The following is a 9,139-nucleotide window of genomic DNA, read 5'->3' as shown; positions in this document are numbered from 1 at the left end:
TAAAGATAAAGTTATCAGTCTGGCTGACTTGACTCGGTGGTTCAGCATCCACCTTTGAGCCATGAGGTCATGTTTCAATTCCTGGTCAGGGCACATGCTCAGGTTGCTGGCTTGATCCCCTTTGTGGGACATGTAGGAGGCAACCAATCAATGATTCTTTCTCTTCATTGATATTTCTATTTCTCTATCCCTTTCCTTCTTCTCTGAAATCAATCTATACGTATAAAAGCCCAAGCAACTGAACGACTTGTTGACCAGTCACTATGATGTGCATTGGCCACCAGGGGGCAGACGTTCAATGCAGGAGCTGCCCCCTGGTGGTCAGTGGACTCCCACAGGCAACCCCCTTCCTTCCCCCCCCCGCCAGCTCACCCTGATCAGCCCCAGATCCTCATCAGGGTGGGAGACAGCCCTGATTGCCCCAATCCTTGGCCAGGCCGATAGACCCCACCCATGCATGAATTCCTGCACCAGGCCTCTAGTTAAAATATATTTTAAAAAATAAGTTACCAGACATATGAAAAAACAGACAGTGCCTAGATAAGTACCAGGCATGATAATAGAATCAAAAACCAAAACAGTACAGACCTGAGGCATCTGGTCCCTTTTCCTTTAGATTCTTACCCATACTGCACAGGCACAGCGTAGATGGTACTCAAATTAACACAGGAGCACGGGTATCATTTCTCAGGCTGCTCATGCATATGATTTAGTACAATTTAGCAACCATTACGGTTCACATCCAATATATTTTAAGCTGCTTGAATGGCTCTCTTCTGCTTTGATGTCTTTAAGTGTAATCTCATTTAAACAATACTCTGTAATTTTTAGTGTTTTATCAATATAACTTGATTTAAATCTTACTGCTATAATAGCTAGGTCCATGCAAACCTAATACTTTATTTGCTTTCTTGCAAAGTATACATTTGTTACTTGTTCTATTTGAAATCCCAGTTCATTACCAAGGTCCTCTTTTCATAAAATTATTTAGTCACATTTTTATTAAATTATTCTAGAAGCTTGAAAGCTTCTGATATGAAAATAGTATTTTATGCTATTGATTTTCTCTGGATCTTAAGATCAGCAAACATGATAATCTCTGCTTCAGTTGACATATAATATGTTTTCTAATTATATATCAGGCCCATAGATTTTGACCTTACAAGCAAGTTATCTTTATTTTTATAGACCATAGTTTTATTACACCACAGTACTCTGAAGCCCATATATGCCCATCCAAATCGATATTTTGTGGGAAGGGGTAATTTTAAAAACCAAAATTAATTTAAATTCATAATGCTACATGTCTTTTTAAATATTAATTATTGGGACAGAGAAAAACATTTATTTGAGAATTATGATTTGTCAATCTTTATACAAAAATCCCTTCTGATCAAGAGTCATGATGAAAAAATAACGGAAAGGATATCTACGAGAGAGAGAGAGAGAGAGAGAGAGAGAGAGAGAGAGAGAGAGAGAGAGATTTGTAGAAGACACACCAAAAAATTAAGAAAATCTAGTCTATTTTTCCATAATATTAGGATATTACCATTTTTATATTGCCTATTTGAAATTTATATCTTTATCAAAAGCACAATTCATTCTGGTGTTGCAAAAATTAAATTCTATGTTCAGAAATGTACTCCTGTTCTCTCCCTCTTTTTGGTATAATATCATGACTTTCTTCAGTGACCTCTAAGAGGAATGAGTAAATGTGATTCCATAGAAACAAACTATTCTATTTTCTATAGAGGAGAATTATCTGCAAAAAAGAACTACCTATCTTAGATGTTATCAATCTAAAGCTTTCTCTATTTTAGAATGGAACCTATAGATATTATCATGAGATGAATTTTAAGAGCAACAATACACCATAGAACACTTTTCAGAAGTTTCACTGTTAACATTTTTGGTCACGATGTTAAAAAATGTAGGCTGTATTGTTAAATATCTTATCACTTACATACCAAGAAAATACTAAATTAATTTTCAGGAAATAAATATATTTTTAATGGAGTTTTATAAAATATTTTAAAGTAATAAATTGATTTTGATAAACCAAATATAATGAGGAAGGTAACTATTTTCAATAACTTTCTTTGGAAATAAAAAATGCTTCATGATCTAACCAATATTACCAATATTAATGTTGTTGTCCACATTTGTGAAATTAACCTATTAGGGAGTAGTCATATCTATTAGTTTAATTTCCAGATTTTTTCCATAACATTCTATAAATTGTCATTCTTTTCCAACAAAGGATTCAAATATTGCATTCATTCAAAGCATTCTTTTTACAAGAAACAAGGTGAAAATATCTCAGATTTATTAAAATCCACTGTTATAGGTGATACATTTAAATTAGATATGGTTAAGATTAGTAAAAATATTCGCAAATAAGAACTATTGAATTTATAATTCATAAATTCATTGGGTGAACTTAAAATATGAACATAGATATCCCAAAATTACCATTTAAAAAGTTAACTTCCCATCTTTTCCCTGAATCTAATGGAATTTCCTTTTTCTGGATTTCACTGGATAGCACACCACCTGTGGCATCCCTCAGGCTGACAGAAGGACCACTGACTGCTCTTTCTGTCTCACAATCAAAGGGTGGGAGCCCCTGCACATGGCCTATGGGACCCTATATGTTCTGCTCTTGAACATTGCCTGTAATTATATCGCCACAAAAATAGCTTTCTGTCCCACCATTCATACCTTTCTTTAGAAATTCCACTGTAGGTTGTTTACTCAGCCATTTAGAAGCATCATTTTTCTCTAACATTCTTCAACTCCTGGTCATTTTCTTTTTTTGATTCTTTAAGTATTTGTATCATCTATGTCTTTTAATATTTTCACAAGGTATGTTACTGTATGTGCATATCCTTCTATTCTATTTTTCTTACACTTTGTGAACTTTACCAGCTCACATTTTACCTACTTTGCCTCAAAATATCTTGTCTTTGCTCTAATATTTCTGTTTTATGCCACTACTTTCTATAGGCAATGGCTTTGATACACACACGTATTTAGCTTTTGGAGGAATATTAGGTAGCTCAGTTGGTTAGAATGCCCCAGTGCGCAAAGTTATAGGTTCGATCCCTGGTCAGGGCACATAGAAGAATCAACCGATGAATAATGCATATATAAGTGGAACAACAAACCAACATTTCTCTCTCTCCCTCCATCCCTCCTTCCTTTATTTTCTCTCTCTTAAATCAATAAATTTTCAAAATCTTTAAGAAGCAAGAGAAGAATACTGTTTCATGGTATATGAACATTATGCAAATCAAATGTCAGTGTCCCTATGTACACTTTGACTGAAACAGCCATGCCCATTCATTCACCTGCAGTTTATGGATGCTCTCCCACTACAAGAGCAGATTGGAGTAGTTGTGACAGACCCTAGGACCTCCAACTTTAAAATACTTACTATCTGGCCCATCAGAAAAAAAGTTTCTCAGCCCTGCTCTATGGCAACCTTCCTCAGTGCATTCTCACACTGGCATCTACTTACTTTGCCTTTATAATGCCTTGCGTTTCTACAATTGAGTCTGATTATCCAGTGGGGATAGACAATTATGTGAATGTTCACACTGCCATTTTTTTCTTCTTAATGCCACATGCAGGAACTCTATTTCTCTCTGCAAACTTTGCCATGTGGGTCTGTTCCTCCTCCTGACTCCCTCGTCTGTGAAATATTTGTTATTCTGGAGCTTCCTGAGATCAGCAGCCCCTGGCATTTTTCTCCTAATCTTTTCATGTCTATTTTTTATTCTTGTTGTTGCCTTGTGAGTGCCAAGAGGCAAAGAAGAATCACCTACTTTGCAAAACAATCTCCACATTGGTTATCTGATTAAAGAATCTTATTGGATAATCTAGATCGAAATTAAAATGATTTTACAAACAGTTCCATCATTCTTGCTTTCTCAATGATTCAGGAAAGAATAGTTCATCAATGGTACTTGATGTTTAAGGAAAAGAAGAAAACACTGCGTTTCTAACATGTATCATTTCATTATTTCATGGCAGATGCCTAATGAGTGCACATTCAGAAAATAAAAGTTCAATTTTTGTTTTTGTTTTTAGCTTCATGTCATCCAAGACCCAAATAAGGCTGTAATATAATTCACACAATTGTTAAAGTTTCAAACTGCAGCCCCTTGAGTGTGGCTCTTCCACAAAATACCACGTGTGGGTGCGCACGTACAGTGCGATTGAAACTTCATGACCACACTCAAGGGGCCAAAGAGCCACATGTGGCTCACGAGCCACAGTTTGCCGACCACTGGGTTCGAGTAAAAGTGGATGAACCTGGGGAGTATTATGCTAAGTGAAATTAGTCGGTCAGAAAAAGACAAGTATCACATGATCTCACTCATGTGGAATCTGATGATGAACAAAATAGATCCAGAAGAGATTAACCAAAGAACTTGGATACGTATATGCATAACCATGGGCACAGACTATAGTGTGGTGAAGGTCTGAGGACGGGGCAGGAGTCGGGTGGAGGAGATCAAAGAGGGATGTCTGTAATACTTCCAACAATAACTATAAATTTTAAAAAGTTTCGTGGAGTGTTGGGGGGGGGGGGGAAACGACTCTGATTCGCAAACGTAAAATTAGCTGATTTATCACTGAGCAAGCAAATAGTGAGACAGTAATTACCAAGCTGGGGAGGATGTCCAGCTCCACTCGTATAGAATTTAAGTGTTGCTTACACACTATGTTACTTTAATAAATAGTAGTTACATTGAGCTTACTCAGGCATGCTTTGCTGGGATTCATCTCACCTCTTGCTTTTAGTTCTTTATCAATCACCACAGATGACTGTCCCTGATGGTTTATCTATATATACAATTAGTCACATCCTTCAATATTCTTCAAGAAAGCTAGATTAAGGTCATTCTCTTCACAAGAGACATATTTATTTAAACTCACTAGTATCATAATTCTCTGTTGAAGTTTGAAAATGCTGAGATTGCCTACAAATATGTATCTTTAAAATACATTTTATAAAAACTAGATGTCTACTATCTGGGGGAATTTAAGTTTTAAAATAACATATATTATTCAAAATATAATAAAGGAAAGGTGTTAATTATCTCCCAAACTTTTTCTCTTTTATTTTCACTAGAGTAGTCAAGCAGGTTTCTGGTCAAAACATCAAAAGCATACAAGCTATGAAAATTAACATGCTCCTTGTTTTTGCAATAAAATATAAGATTTTCCATTCATTCTTGCTCACAATCTATTTAAACAGACAACAACAAGGAAGGGAAAATCTTAAGATTTTCTATAATGAATTAATTATGAAGCCATCATCATCAACTGTTCCTAACCCACTGAACTCAGCAGGGAGGCATTAAAGCAGGAGAGACAATGACCTTCAGAAATTACAGATCTCCACCAAGTTTACCAGTCATTACTGTGCAAGACCACTTCTAGATGAAGCCCAGAGAAATGTGAGCTTGGCATAGTTTGAAGAAATTCATGAAGTATCATAGATAAGGTCCCCTTGTTTAAAGCTTTTGTGGTAAACTGTTGCCCCAATTTAGAAATCAAATTTCAACATCTCAGTCATTCCTTTTAAGATTGTTTTCTTAAGAAAATAAAATTAAAAAACAATTATTCTTCTACCTAGTATACCTATAATGACTAACATGATAAGGATTTTCTAAAAATTGTTTTTAGTCATAATTTTGTTTAACATTAAATGCTTGCTATATAGTTTGTTTAATGCAATTCTAATAATAATTTATTGAGGGAGGAAAGGATTTATATTTTGATGATATCTTGTACCTCTAACTTCCTGGAAATCATTACTTGAGACACTACTACATATATAACAATCAACTGCAAATATTGCAATATAGAGAAAGTATCATAGATAAGGTCCCACTTGCTAAACCAGGGGCAAATTGAACATTAAAATACATGGTTACGGGCAATTGATTTTAAACCATTGAATTTTTATTAACCCAGGAGTCCATACTGATTTAATCAAATAAATAGAGACATAGGAAAGGAGCAACATTCTTCATATAAATATGAAATCTAAAATATTAAATAAATGATGGCATTAGAAAATTACCCTTTGGCAATCACCATAGTAATAAAAGTTTCAAGTAAGAAAAATCATAAATGTTAAAGCTAGTAAGTGGACATAACTATAAATGGCATGATTCCACAGTCTTACATTATCCTTTACATGGAACTTTTTAATTATAAAGAGAAAAATAATAACTGTACAGTTGAGAAATGTAACAGACCCTACCTTAACCAAGGGATTGAAATTAATGTCGCCAGTAAAGAAAGCAATAAATATCATCTGTATATACTGCATCATTTCAATGATTTTCTTTCCAAAATGTTAACCATAATCATATCGTGAGTAAATACTAGACCAACCAAATTGGGGGGACATTTCCACAAAACAAAACTCACATACTTCAGAAATGGCAAGGTCATTGAAGACAAAAGAAAAAGACTGAAAGTGCTCCAAACTTCAGTTTACCAACAAAAATGATGACATGAGTGCAATGAGTAATCCTCCATTTGAACCCCTCCCAGAAATATTATTTACTTTACAGTAAAGATATTAAAGGAACAGTTGTGATTGTGACTGAGGTCTGCAGACTAGGTAATGGTATTTTTAAATTCAATTAAAATTGTTAGTATTTATTTTTGAGGAATGTTACAAAATATATTGAGAAATCAATTACATAAGTTATTGGGGCAGAATATTAAAAGCAATTGATAGAGAAGAAGACAGAGAGAGAGAGGAAGAGAGAGAATGATAAATCATAGGAAAGTTATAAAACATGAATATGTGTGGAATTTGGTATAATTTTAGAACTGGGTCTGAAAATATAGAAAACAAGCCTTAATCATCTTCTAGTGCCCGAAAATAAGAAAGTACTAAAAAGAAACACACACCAAAAAACAAAAACAAAAACAAAAATCAATCCAAAACAATCAAACAAAATAATAATAATGGGTGCCGGGGTTCTTGTCCCAGCACCAAGCAGGGCTCAGGAATCTGGAGAAGGCCATGCGTAGTTTGAAGAGTCCAGAGACTAATAAAGAGTCCGGAGACGAGATATAACTTTGAAAGGCATTGGGGGTCAGAGGACCTTCAGCTAAAGGAACTGGAGACTCCCTCCTTGTCTAGGACCCTTGCTTTTATTAACACAATTTGTCCTAAGGCAAGGTGGAGATAATACACTTCAAAGGGTAAGGTTTCAAAGGGTACAGCAGCATTGTCAGTTTGGGGGATAGCCTACGGCTGTTCAGGTGTTTGGCCAGTAGGAGGCATAACATGTAGATTAAGATGCCCTTTAGCTGTCTGGCAGCCACAATCCGTTTCCTATTCAGGTTTGGGGAAATGCTTTAGCCATTCCCAACAGGTGACTACATGTGTGACTCAACCCTGTTGAGTCCCCTAGTCTCATCAACCTTTTTGATGAAACTCTTGAAATTATGACATGCTGGAATTGGTTCCCGGCGTTGGGTAAGTCAAAAGGACACAGGAGGCAATGGCTAAATCTGTAACAATTTGAACAACAAAATAAAATAGTACTGGGGTCAACCTGAATTTTAAAATAAATACCCATAAGTTGACACCTGCATAAATGACTTAAGAAATTAATTAATTGGGTGAAGAGACTAATTGCCTTATAGAGAAATTCCAAAAAAAATGTGTGTAAATGTTTTTCCCTCAGGACTTAAAGCATAATTCCCCACCTGCTAACTGCAGGCTCCCTTCCAAAGAGTGCATTATAGAACGGAATCTCAAGAAAAAAAGAGCATCCCTGTAGAAAGCTGACCTTCGGGACCTCAGCCAGGTGATCTGTTTCACATCAACAGTGATGCGTCATGCTGATAGCACATGCCCTTAACAAGAGGTAATGACAAGTGGCACGGTACCTCAGTGGCTGTCCTCCCAAAACACATTACTCCAGGCTAATCATGGGAAAAACCTCAGACAAATCCCAATGTCAAAGGCATCAATACCAAAGGAAGTCTGGGCATTTGTCACAGCCAAGGGGGCCTAAGGAGACACTAGGTGTGATGTGATCTTCTGGATGGGGTCCTGGAGCAGAAAGAGTCTGTTAGGTAAAAACTAAGGGCATTTGACTAGGAAGGACTTTGCTTAAAAATAATGTATCAATGGTATGTTCTCAATTATATCAGATGTTCCATACTAATGCAAGGTATTAATATTGGGGGAGGGGTTTCATGGCCGGATATATGAGAGAGTCTCTGTACTATCTTAGCAATATTTTGCAACCTAAATATTATAAAATGAAATGTATTTTAAAAGTAAACTATTTGTATTATAATTTCAACTTTTATGTAGGTCTAGAATTAATTTCAAATGAAAGGTTCAAAATAGGTGATTATTATTGGAGGTATAATGGTTTGTTGGCAAGGTATGAGGGCTGGGGATGCAAAAATACACACTGTAATTTTGCCACTGAAAATAATTAATTTTACTTTCAGATTTTATATCTAACTAATTATTATCTAAGTATTTTAGTTCACCTGTTTGTAAAATGGAGGTATTACCTTCATTGCCTACATACCAGCCTGCTATCAAGACTATAAAATACAAGATGAATAAGTGGTGTGGGTTTTGAATTTTTTAAAGCATATTTAAAAGCACCAGTGTTATCAAATGAGTCTAAAAATAAATGTAAACTTTAAGGAGACACTCTATTTTTATTTTTATTTTTTTTCTGCTTAGCCATTTCATGTAGAAGGAGGACACAAGCAAATCCTCCCCCTTCAGATCATGGCAATGTTACTCTATCCCATAAGCATAGCCACTAAAATATTTGTATTGTTTTATATAATTTCTATTAAAATATTTAATAGCTGTTAATAGATTTCTTAACATAATGATTGAAACAAAAACCAGGAGAGAACATGATTTTGATAGTTTCCCCTTTTATTTCTTGGTGATGCAAGTTTTCTTCTTTCACAAACTGAAAATTCAATAGGTATGTATTTTTGCCTTCATGAAGGTAAAGGTTTTTTTAGTGTAAATCAATCCTGATCGGTGCAATTTCCAGGTTTGGCCAGAGTTTGTATCTGGGCTCTGAGAACTACATTAGCTGGATTATTCAATCTC

The 9,139-nt window shown here is 35.2% G+C and overlaps 1 non-coding gene across 1 annotated transcript; it reads right to left on the bottom strand.

Annotated features, from left to right (window-relative positions):
- Positions 1–8,738: 8,738 nt before the first annotated feature.
- Positions 8,739–8,875, bottom strand: LOC132220194 (small nucleolar RNA SNORA29). The gene has a single exon (XR_009449711.1). It is a non-coding gene; the product is annotated as a small nucleolar RNA SNORA29 (small nucleolar RNA).
- Positions 8,876–9,139: the final 264 nt, after the last annotated feature.

The sequence above is a fragment of the Myotis daubentonii genome, chromosome 17 (genome assembly GCF_963259705.1).
Source record: "Myotis daubentonii chromosome 17, mMyoDau2.1, whole genome shotgun sequence".
Lineage (NCBI taxonomy): Eukaryota > Metazoa > Chordata > Mammalia > Chiroptera > Vespertilionidae > Myotis > Myotis daubentonii.
This window is presented reverse-complemented; position numbering and strand designations above follow the sequence as displayed.